Genomic DNA, 418 nt, shown 5'->3' on the forward strand with positions numbered 1-418 from the left:
AGAGAGAGAGAGGGAGGGAGGGAGAGAGGGAGGGAGAGAGAGGGAGAGAGAGGAAGAGAGGAAGAGAGAGAGACAGAGAGAGAGTGAGAGAGAGGGAGAGAGAGAGAGAGAGAGAGCGGGAGAGAGGGAGAGAGGGAGAGAGGGAGAAAGGGAGAGAGGGAGAGAGAGAGACAGAGAGAGAGAAGAAGAGCAGGGGCTGGCCATGAGCTCACGAAGAGAGAAGGGGGAGGGGAATGGGGAGAGAGGGGGAAGGAAAAAGAGGACAGAGTAGGGAACAAGAAGGCAAGAGAACAAAAGAGAGAGGAGGGGCAAGCAGCCTGTTTTATAGTGAGTCAGGCATACCTGGCTGTTGCCAGGAGTTGTGGGCAGAACTTAGACAAAATGCTAACTGGTGGAGTCCATTGAGTCCTGCCGACTG

Source organism: Mastomys coucha, unplaced genomic scaffold (assembly GCF_008632895.1).
Source record: "Mastomys coucha isolate ucsf_1 unplaced genomic scaffold, UCSF_Mcou_1 pScaffold3, whole genome shotgun sequence".
Classification (NCBI taxonomy): domain Eukaryota; kingdom Metazoa; phylum Chordata; class Mammalia; order Rodentia; family Muridae; genus Mastomys; species Mastomys coucha.